The sequence below is a fragment of the Euprymna scolopes genome, chromosome 8, assembly GCF_053919585.1.
Source record: "Euprymna scolopes isolate OS-2025 chromosome 8, ASM5391958v1, whole genome shotgun sequence".
Lineage (NCBI taxonomy): Eukaryota > Metazoa > Mollusca > Cephalopoda > Sepiida > Sepiolidae > Euprymna > Euprymna scolopes.
Window position 1 is genome coordinate 64,100,571 of NC_136489.1, and position 11,930 is coordinate 64,112,500.

Here is an 11,930-nt window from a genome sequence, read left to right on the forward strand (position 1 = left end):
TAGCGGTTTCAATCCTACCCAAAGCCGGCCACAGGTTTACTTGGTGAAAAACGTGGTGAGACGACAATAGCTATGGATGGCAGTGATTGCTGAGATGCAGTTAGGAGATTCGAAGTTCCTATACGTCGCGGTTATCACTTAACGAAGGCCAGATTAATAGTTGGCCGAAACACCCTGAAAAACAACAGCCATTAAAGATGAAAACAACAACTAATAAAGATGAGAATAATAGTCTGAAATAAAATAAATTAATATTGTCAATGTTAGATTTTTTATTAATTCCATTGTTCATATTCCCTTCTAAAGGAATTTCAATATTTAGGGGAAATTATTATTTAAAGTTTTGCTATATATAATTATAATTTCCTTCAGATCTTGTTAAAACAAATGTTTTAAATTAATTATTTTATCAAACATATTGTCATTGCTTTTTATTTCAAAATAAATTGCCTCATGATTTAATTTAATCTGATGTCGGTTTCTAGATAAGCGTCCGCCTCATTAATGAAAGAGTTTATTAGCAATTTTAGGTCAATCTCTGGTACGTCGAAAGCTTCTTATAATTTGTAATGTAATGTATTAATATACGGTAAGACATGCACTATGTTTTCATCTTTTTTAATGATTTTATATCCCACTTCTGCAATCCGCTGTGTTGTAACTGTCCGTCATTGTAGTCAGGCTGCATTCCAGATTTCATTGTTTCTTGTACCGCACTATTTAGCACAGAACCTCCAGTATCATTCAACAGTAATACAAACTAGTTTTGAAATTCCCAATTTTCTACAAAATACTTTCAATGCACCCTTAAATTTGTATCCTCGGCCAATCAAGCCATACTCATAATATACTTGTATTGCTTATCATTAAATCTGACGAACATTTTTTACTCACAAGAGTGGATGCATCGGGCGACGCCTTATAAATAGACACTTCGGGTAAATAAGATTCGCTAGTTCGGCTAAATAAACAAATTAGAAGAATAAAAATTAACTTTTACAACTACCGCTTTATATAAATGATCCTCGAAAAAAATGGTGAGTTTGTAACATTAAATTTACTAGAATATTATGAATTAAATAACAAATCAAAGCATTAAAAATTGTCGTCAATAAGACTGGAACTTTAAGTGAAGCTCACACGTCCGGCAAGTGTATTTATCACAGCAGACAGAGTAGAGTGGTCATCCTCCAAATGCTAGGGTTAACTGTAGTAAAACTATAAAAAGATAGTAATTTCTAGAAATAATCTTTATAAAAAAATAATAAAAAAACTAAAAAAATACTTATATTTTATGAATTAAAAAAAAACACAAATCAAAGTTTGAATCAGTAGAACGACGCTTGTTTGACCTGACAATGGCAATTAGGACAGCGTATCAGAACCTAAATCTGAGGCCACACAAAACAGGGACGTGAAAGCAATTCGTGATTCGGCTGCGAACATAGGAGAGGTGCAGCATAATATAGGAAAAACATAAAATGAAGATGTGTCTGACGTGAAAAAGCATGGGAAAAATTACATGGTAATTAGTAATACTGGGTGAACTGATTGTAATATGCTATGATGAATATTAAAAAAAAATGATTTTTATAGCCGTAAAAAGATTATAGTATAAAGAAAAGGAAGTGATAGAAATTATGCTCATGAAACTAGAAAAGTATATATTTTGGGTTCAAGTAGAAAATATATAGAAAAAAATTGGAGCATGTGAACTGCATCAGAGAAAATGTTATTTGATCGTGATGTTTTGGTGGCAGGTCAATTCCGATTGAAAAGACTTGCACGTTTGAGGAGAAGTTAACCGATTTCAAAACAATTAAAAAATATATAAAATAAAGAAATAGGACGAGATATAAAGTTTCTATTTACAGTTCAAAAGACACAGAAGTCGCGTGCACGAAAATATATAATGGAAAAGAAGGATAAATATACGGCCGGTGAGTAAATATAGCAAAAAGTGCAAGAGTCAAGTAACACGAACAGAGTATATAACAGTTTAGACACATTAAGAAGTTATAAGAATAGCTTATCATCTGAAATTGGTTAAGATAAATGCACATATCAGAAGAATACGTAGATTTCCGCGTGATTTTTTTTTACACAGTGATCACCAATTATAAAGGCCTGGAGCCCACTCAGGGATAAGGGTTATTGCAAGTACATTACGTTAGTGTGGAGATTTGATGAAGTTTTTACTTAAGGGGCGGTTCATTAGGAATTTGTTAACGTTGGACTTGAAGACATTCAAGTTGTAGTCCGTTGGAAAGCAGGCAGACGGAACAGAGTTCCACAGGTGTGCAGTTCTAAGAAAGAAGCTTTGTTCATGGAATCCGCGTGATATTTAAGATTTTGAGAATGAAACATAACTGTTGCATATCTAGTAAAGGTTCATATTGATAGATTGGATTAACTTGTATAGGTAAATAAATCCACTTCACAAGAAAGTAAATGCACAAAAAAGGATATCAGAATTTTCCGTTTATTTTGTGTTATGTCAGGATAATTGCTTACTCGTTTACTAGACCCTGACTATTTATAATGATTAGAAAAAGTTTATTACGATTGGATTGCTAATCATTATAACGTATTCTATAACTTTTTTCCACAAAGGGTACTAGTAGCTTATCCTTTTTGAATCGATGTACTTGTCTTTTCCTGTGATGAGCTACACTCTAGACCTGCTTGAAAGGGTTCGTTTGTCAAAGATTGCATATATTGATCAATGGCTCATTCGTCTTCCTTTATGGCATAGTTTGGATAATTAAACAGCCATTAACTTATTTAATTAAGTTGTCTTTCTTGAATGGATTTTGGAACTTGCATGTTGTTCATTATTTTACCGATTCTTTTTTCTATTCTTGTTCTCAGAGATACGTGGCAGTTTTGTAAGTTTTGTGAAACTCTTATAACCATAGATTATAGCGTTTCTGAGCCGTAATAAAAAAAATCCTTCTCAATTTTGTTTACGCTGAAAATAATTTTTCAAATACAGGTCTTATATTACACGGAAACGTAATTTCCCCTGTGGATTTTGCTGAGTTTGTATTAGGGTATGTTATGTACATTTAGAAGTAGTTTCACTGACGTTTCTGTAGATGCAGTGCATAGTTTGTAACCATTTTTACTTTTGCTTGGAGTACGGCAATCTTGTCATCCATTTTATGAACGGCTTTGTCTGCAACGAATAAGTAATTTGCTTGTGAATTCTGATATAATGTTCAATCATGGCAAAAGTATAGAATTTGGTATAATTATTTGGCGTGACCTGTAATTTTAAAGGGAAAATGTTCACGGCAAAAATGACTATCTTGAATAGGGAAATAATAAAGAAGATTGCGAATTATATTTAGTCAGAATTCAATACGAAAATATTCACTGTAAACACATGTACCGATGTTATATTTTAATATGGGGCAGGTATTATTCAATAGAAGGAAAACGATACAATAACTATGACCAGGAAGAAAAGAAAGACAATAACAATTAAGTGAAATTTTTTTGGAAAATATCATTTCCAACAGTAAATTTAATTCAGGCAATTTTGCTGAAAAGCATATTTCCATAATTAAGTGGCGTGTTCGCCTAAACTGCATTAAGTGTTTCCTTGATTACAACGATTTGTCTGCATTTTCCATCTCATAACCTTCTCATAAAAATGTTTTTTTTTTGTTTTGTAGGCGTTGATATATATACATGATAAAATATTAAACAAATTAATGATAGTTCTCTTTTAAAATATTTGCTCTTTTTTCAGTGTATCAATAAACAACATTTTCATATGCACTACTTTTGTTCTTTTTACACAGGCATCACCACATTGTCAAAGCCAAGAGGCCACTCGAGGATAAGGGTTAAAGAATGTACATCAGAAATTGGACAATATAGTAATCCATTCCGTGAATTTGTTAACTTATATGAAACGGTTCATAAAGAACTTGTTTACGTTAGACTTGAAGACAACAATATTGTAGTCAGCCGGAAAGCAGGAAAACGGAAGACAATTCCACAGGCGTGTAGTTCTAAGAAAGAAGCTTTGTTCATGGAATTTACGTTTAGGTTTAGGCACAGATAATGAGTGGGGGAATTTATTGATAGTGTTTTCAGCTAGACGAGGGTTTCTTGTGAAAGTTTGGCGAGGGGGGACCATAGACTGAAGCTCAGTAGAGCACTTTCCATGAAAATAACGATACATATGTGACAAACCCGCAACATCTCTTCTGTGAGATAGAGGTTGCAGCGAAGAGAAAAGGACATCTCCTACAAGGCTACGGAGTCTATTTTGAACTCTATCAAGGCAGGACAAGTTCTTTCTAGCAGCTCCTACCCAGATGTGGCAACAGTATTCCATCCTTGGACGTACTTGGCTCTTATATAGATAGAGAATTGCATCAGCAGTGATACATCTACTGGATCGATAGAAAGATCCCACCATTTTCCCAGCATCCTTGGCAACAGATTTGATGTACATATTCCATTCAAGATCAGGAGTAACGGTCAAGCCCAGAAGCTTGTCAAAACTTGAGACCTTCTGAAGATGAAATACATTCATTTCAATTGATGCCAGATGTGGATCAAAGTGTTGACGATGTAAAGAGAGAAGCTTGGTTTTAGATGCATTAAAAGTAACTAACCACTCCTTTCCCCATTGTACCACGTGCTTAAGATCAGAGGAGAGAGAATCGGAGAGACCTTTCCCGTTTACTGTCTTAGATGTGCTAACATAAATGGTAGTGTCATCAGCATAAATCTCTACAAATGGTGTAAGGATGTGATTTGGAAGATCATTAATGTAGATCAGGAATAGAGTTGGCACCAGAATGTACCGCTGAGTGACTCCAGCATTAATACTGTGAGCTTATGATTTCTGTAAATCGACTACTACTCTTATAGAACCTATCAGAAAGAAATGGCATAATAATTGAGAAGACATTTCCAGCTATACCATAGCTAGACAACTTGTGAAGTAAACCTTTATGCCGTACCCTATCAAAGGCCTTAGATATGTCAAAAGAAATTGCCCTAGAAATGTTGCCTCCGTCGAGAGATTTGCGAATCCTATGAGATATAGCTGTAAGAATATCTGCTGTAGATCTAGCAGACCGGAAAACATATTGAGTGTCACTAAGGAAGTTATTTTTGTTGAGATGGTTAATTAATTTTGTATTTAACACATATTCCAGCAACTTACTCATTACGCACAGGAGACGTATTGACCTCTAATGAGACAGGGATGAGCGATCACCTTAATTTTTAAATACAGGGCATACTGATGAGATTTTTCCAAGGTGATGGGAAGCTAGTCTCCTTAAGACAAGGTTTAAACAGTTTTGTAAGTATGGACGCTAGTTTTGGTTGAGGTTTTTTGAGTACTATAATTGGAATACCGTCAGGGCCCGTTGCTTTACTGGAATCAAGTTTTTTTATTAGCTTGACGACATCCCTTACATATATATGCATATCACATAGCGTGTTTTCTGATACAGAAAGAAATATTAGGGGTTGACGGCCTTGGTCGCAAAGGGTAGAATTGGCTGCAAAGTTCTTGGCAAAGAGTTTGGCTTTGTCTGATGCTGACGAGATTACCTCAGGTCCATTGATGATATTTGGGATAGAGCACACGCTTCTGCCCAGGATTCTGTTTGTTATTTGCCAAAACTGGTGAGAGCCAAGCCGCTGATCAGCAACTTTGGACTTGACGGACTGAGCATACAACACTCTTGCGGTCTTTATTAATTTCTTACAATGGTTGCTGGCAGTCCTGAAAGCGGCTTTAGTTTCCATACATCTATTACGTTGGAAGCAGTGGTAAAAAGTGATTTCTGTGCGCAATAGCAGCAGCACATTCTGGAGAAAACCATGACTGGCTGTTAGGTTTTTGCTGGAACTTTTTCGAGGGTATGAAATTGTCTATACCTACAATTAAACATTCTGTCAGGTCTGATACTATAGACGGCACATCCTTTTTAAACGTTGAACGCAGAGGAAGATCCGATATAAATGTACGGAAACTATCCCAGTCAGCCATAGTGTATGGATATACTGTACGATGGAGAGGCACGTCTGAGGACGTATTACATTTCATTTTACTCTTAATTGATACAACTGAGTGGTCGGAAGATCCAAGAGGAGACAGAACAGAAACTGAACATAGTTCAGGGCAAGTTGTGAGAAAAAGGTCTAGGAGACTTGCATACTGGCCGTCATTGTCGGGCACACGGGTGGGTTCGTGAACAATCTGAGTGAGGTCATAAGCAATGGAGAAATCATGACAGAATCTCCCCTCATCATCGGTCTTGTTTGAGTGGGTCAACCATTCCACGTTGTGAACATTGAAGTCTCCACATACGTGAATGTTAGCTGAAAGATAAGCAGATAGGACGTGGTCAATTTTCTCAGATATTCTTTTAAAAATAGTAACTCCGTTGGCATGTGGGCGATAGAGAGTAAATATAAATGCAGTAGTGTGAGCTAATGCAACCCGGAAGCCCATATATTGTAAGTTAGGATCTTCTCTGGAGATGTCCCTACCACATGGAAAGACAACTTTAATACAGGATTATATTCTATGGTCATAGCGAGATTTAGATGTTAAGGTAGAGTGTCCTTTAATTGCGAACTCTTCTAGGGGAATAGCTTGTCCAATGCCATTTTCACTTAAAAATAAAAGGTCTGGTTTAGTCTCCTGTAATTGGGTTTCGACCTCTGGAAGGTTAGAACGTAGACCTCTGATGTTGGAGAAAGGGGCATGGTAGTAGGGGTCTACGTTCGAAGTTTGAGAACCGGGTTTAATCGTGTATTTGTCTTGAAAGTTGTCATGATAGAATTTTGGAATTTGTGGACTAGGTCGTTAGATTTTCTTAGAGCAGGTCAGAGAGGGGAAACTAAGAGAGAAAAAGAAACGAAGATTTTTTTTTATTCCAACGTAGATTTTTATTCCTCGTTTTAGTTTTTTTTTTATTTCATCGGGATTAATTTTTTGTGAGCTAAACTATTTAGAGTTTAATATAATATGTGAAAAATTGTTTAGCTGTTTGTTATTTTATTTGCCAGCCCAACTCACAAGGTGATAATTCCAATGTAACACAATCTTCTATTCAATGTATTTTATAATATCAAACTCACTTTACAATTGTAACGTTTGTCTGCGTCTACTACGAAACTCAGATGCATGTTTATATTCCATTTATTGTATTGGTCTTCAGTCACTATTGACTTTATTACTAATTCAACAATGTTTTTCTGTCGCTGTCGTATATTTTTCTGTTGGGGAACAGTGCGAAATTGGGGCTACTGAATCAGCAACTGAATAGAACATTCCCATTTTATTTTATCAAACGTCACTCTCCACAATATTTCCCCTCATAATTTGTGCCGCAGCTATTGTCCAGAAGCCGCATAAATCTCGCATATTTATCAGACATAAGTCCAATACAAATAGAAAAAAACTGTGTAGAAGCTTGAAATAATTGTAAGAGTGAAGTAGTCGTAACCATGACCCGGAATTCAGAAACCCCTAAAAAACGTATTGACGTTAAAATTAAAATCTTGCGATTTCTAGAATATTTTGTAGTAAATAATTCTCAGTCAACTACTATGCAACAACTTAACGATGATCTTGCACCATGGTATTCTTATATAAATTAATTCGTATAGTATTACTGGACGCTTACATAACACAGACAAATCCTTTTTGACAAGAAAAATCAAGGTTGTGTGGAAGGTAGTACATTTGAACAAGATGATATACATGCAGGTGTGCCACAGGGGTCAATACATGGATTATTATTATTCCTGATATTCATAAATAAACTCCAGATAAAATTGTCTCTTTGATAGATATATTTGCTGATGACACTGCACTGTATAACAAAATCGAGGGGAAAAACTACTGGATAAATATCTAAAGAAATTAATAAACCTCCGCAATAAGATATCCAGTCTTAGTGGAATGGGGCCAAAACTAGATGGTAATTAATACTGACAAGACTAAGAGCATTTCCTTTAATAATTACAAAAATCCCTCTCAACCACTGATTGTCATGTCTAATGATACACTGCCTGAAAGTACCTCCTTTGTGCTCCTTAGCGTAATATTCACAAACAACATGAATTGGAAGAAATACATTGGGATCATCACCAAGTCTGTTGCAAAGATGTTACGCTCTCTTTATCGTGCTAGTAGGTTACTGACGCCCATGAGTAATCTGTATCTATACAAAGCTACTTTTTGTCCAAGAATGGTTTATTGTTGTAACATCTGGTTTGGTGCATATGCTACTAGTCCCTCGCGCCCGGATAGGTTTAAAAGTAGTCAATTACCTAAAAGGTCCCGCATTCTCGATCAAACTCCCTTTGCCCGATTCCTGAAAGCTAGCATCTATGTGTATGTTTTAAAAGTATTTAAATGATGTGTCAGGATGAACTGAGAGCACTAATACCGCCTCGACATAAATACCCCTAACAAACCAGACAAGCAGCAATATCCCACCCCACGCCATCACTTAAGGGATCCCTAGGAGATATAGCCCTTTCTACTCAAATTACTTTATCTCTGAAATTGATAGCCTTCAGAATCTCTTATAACGCCCCCGTTTCTTTAATATGCAGAAGTTAATGTGTAATGCGAACATACATTTCGCTCTGCCCAACTCGCTCTGTAGTATCTGGCGGCGAATATTGTTTATATTAGTAGCCCCTTACGACTTAGTGACACTGTGCCGTATTTGGGGTAAATAAACAGTAAAAAATTTAAATGTCGGTACATAGTTCGCGTACTTCTATAATGTGTAAAATAACAAAATATAAATATCTTTATACTTCGTAATAATAAAAAAAGAAAATAATTAATATATTCATTTAAACTAAATTACTGCTGATATTACAGATATTCATTCCATACTAATGTAAATAAAAACATTTTCTTTTCAATTATCGCGAGCAAAGTACAAGTAAATCTGTAATAGTGAGTAAACCTGGCAAAACTACATCAAATGTGAACAGTAGAAACTGTTTCAATAAGGTCAATCGATTAATGCATATTTTCTTTTCACAATGCTACTTTTATGATCGATTTAACTCTTTATAATTCTACAAAGCATAGAATCAAACCTCAGGTTTTAATCTTGATATCCATCACCAAATATTCGTCTGTTTCGTAACTGTAAAATTAAATAACCGTTAATGTTCATATGGTATTCTGTTTACGAGAAAACGCCCTGTGATCGAACAATACTGAAGAATATAATTCTACTGATTCACGTAAAAACCCAGAGGTAATTGAATTCACAGAACAAAGTTATCTTAAGCAATTATCTAGTACACTTAATGATTCTCTTTACTTTCTTTTAAAGAAATATATCCTGACCTTTCTCACCAAAAGGCAAAGATTACATAATAATAATAATAATAATAATAATAATAATAATAATAATAATAATAATAATAATAATAATACGGATATTACTAATAAAAATATAAAAATGCAAATAAAAAAATTAATCCAAATTATAATAATAAGAATAATAACAATATAATAATAATAATAATAATAATAATAATAATAATAATAATAATAATAATAATAATATATGAATACATTTATATCATATAGAACATAACCACACTAATACCCGTAGGCCCCATTTAACCCTTGCTATACCAAGTAATTCTCAGCTTAACTCGCCTATGCACTCACTAAAAACTATGACAATCCCATTGCTAAAAGTTGATTCTTTCATAGCAATATAATTGCGTTTGTTTTATCAGAGTAGATATATATAGGAGGAAAACAATGGCGCGCTTACTTATCGCCCATTACTTATCCTTCTCTTTCGTGATCAAAATATTTATTAATTGATCTATTCAGCATTTTCCTCTACTGCGTAAATCTATATTCATCCTTATTGATCATATGGATTTAAACAAGAGGGTTCTACTGCGGATATTTTAACTGTGATTTCGGATGGAATACATAGAATACAGGATTTGACGAAAAAAAAAACTAGCGTTATACTCGTTTATATATGAACAGATTTTGACAAGCTTTGAAATTAAGGCTTTTTAATAAAATTAAATATTTAAGATTTACTTGAAAAATGCTGTATGAAAAAAAAATCATCCTAAGCCAAATGCGTATGTAGATTGATACGCTATATATTGATATTCCTATATCCCGAGAAAAGAGTTAATATATAATCTAGCAAGACTTAAAATGTCCAAGAAATATAAGATGGGTTCAGTACAGTAACAAATGATATATAATCTGTAAAAAGGATATAGAAATGGGTAAAACAATAGAAATAGCTTGCAGACAAAAAATATTTATAGACATCACGCTTTGTTTAAATCAGATGCGTGACTGATTGTAACTTATTTTCACGTAGCTTCGACTTTGCCTCTTCGAGCATTACGAATAACGGAAATTACTATCTGACCAGAACGTGCAAAAGGATTTATTTATTTATTTATTTATTTATTTTTTATTTCAGAATCTTCGAAACACAATTCGATTACTATTTATATAAGAATCACATTTAACAGAAAATCACAACAAAATGAATGAATTAGCTTGTGTCTGTCGTTTCACGAAAACTTGTGTTACACAAACACATTTTTCTAAATATATAAAGAAGTTAACACTCTATTAATAAGTACATAAAACTAAAGTGCATATCAATGGCAAATCCTATGTCAGAGCTTTTTACCGTGTTCAGTAATTTATTCATTAATCTGTTTCGTAAAATACGTAAATTTACAATTTTTCATACTTATTTTAAATATATGAACTCAGAATCTATTTGTCACAAGATGATTTTGTGGGGGAAACTTGTTATCGATGTTACATCCTAGTATTTTAGCATTTGCGATTACGATATATATATATATATATATATATATATATATATATATATATATATATCGTATAATCACGTCACATTGACAAACCATGTCTAACCAGATCAACTGATTATGTTTTACGAGGAAGTCACCACTTATCAAGGCGCGGAGGCCACTCGGTAATAAGGGTTATTGCGTGTACAGTAATCAATGGGAGTATATCATAGTAATCGCTATTAATGGAGATCTGATGAAGAGTCTTACTTAAGGAGGCGGTTCATCAGAAACTTGTTTATCTTGAAGTTGAAGACATCAAAGATGTAGCCAGGTTGGAAACAGGCAAACGGAACAGAGTTCCACAGTTGTGCACTTCTAAGAAAGAAGCGTCTTTTTTCCTGGAATCTACGTTTGGATTTAGGCACAGATAAAGAGTGAGAGACATTACTGACAGTGGTTTCAGCTAGACAAGCGTTTATCCTAAACGATAGGCGACGGAGACAAGAGATTGGAGCTCAGACGAGCACTTCCCATGGAAATAACGATAAAACAACGACTCGCTCGCTACGCCCCTTTTGTGGGGGAGAGGTTGCAGGGAAGAGAAAAGCGTATCCTCCACTAGGCTACGAAATCTATTTTGTACTCTGTCAAGGCAGGATAGGCTCTTTTTAGCAGCTTCTTCCCAGATATGACACCAGTACTCCATCCTTGGACATACTTGACTTTTCTATAGATAGAGAATTGCATCAGCAGTGAGATATCTACTGGAGCGGTAGAAGTACCCAACCACTTTTCCAGCGACCTTGGCAAGAGATTTGATGTACGTGTTCCTTTTCAGATCAGGAGTAAACGTCAATCCTAGAAGATTGTCAGAAAGTCGAGCTCCCCCCCAGTACGAGAGCCATCCATTTCAATTAATAGCAGGTGGGGATAAGAGCGTTGATGATGTAAAGATAGAAGCTTGGTTTTAGATGCATTAAAAGTAATGAGCCACCTCTTCTCCCATAGTACCACGCGCTAAAGATCAGAGGAGAGTGAATCAGAGAGAATCAGAGTGAACATTGTAATTTACGGCCTTTAATGTGTTGCCATAG